Source organism: Rhincodon typus, chromosome 33 (assembly GCF_021869965.1).
Source record: "Rhincodon typus isolate 14 chromosome 33, sRhiTyp1.1, whole genome shotgun sequence".
Lineage (NCBI taxonomy): Eukaryota > Metazoa > Chordata > Chondrichthyes > Orectolobiformes > Rhincodontidae > Rhincodon > Rhincodon typus.
In genome coordinates this window covers 1,656,219-1,656,771 of record NC_063364.1, presented here as the reverse complement: position 1 = coordinate 1,656,771, position 553 = coordinate 1,656,219, and positions in this window count along the sequence as shown.

Genomic DNA, 553 nt, shown 5'->3' with positions numbered 1-553 from the left:
AGGAAAGTTGACATTTCTTCAAAAATCAGCTTTCCTGCTCCTCTGATGCTGCCTGGCCTACTATGCTCCTCCAGCTCCACAGTGTGTTATTACTTACTGTTGGCTGTTGAGTTGTATTCAGTGGTCTGAACAATAAATTGATATTTACCATGTTTATTTTTATGAACAATAGTCTGACGTTTTCCATTTTTATTGGAATAATGACTTGATACTAACCATTTATAAAATGAACAGTAATTTGATACTTAGCATTTGTGTTCATTTGAACAACATATTGCTTTTACCATTTTCATTAGATTTGCTGTTTAACATATTCATTGGAGTGAAATATAATTTGACAATCACCATAGATAGTGGAACAATTATTTTACATTTGACATGTTTAACGAACTGAACATTAATGTGATATTTTGTATGTTTATTCAGCCAAATAATTACTCAATATTTAGCATGTGTTCATCAGAATGATAATTTACTATTTTACATGGATTGACCAATAATTTGACATTTACCACTTTATTGGAGTTATCATGTTTGTGAAGTGATCAATAAT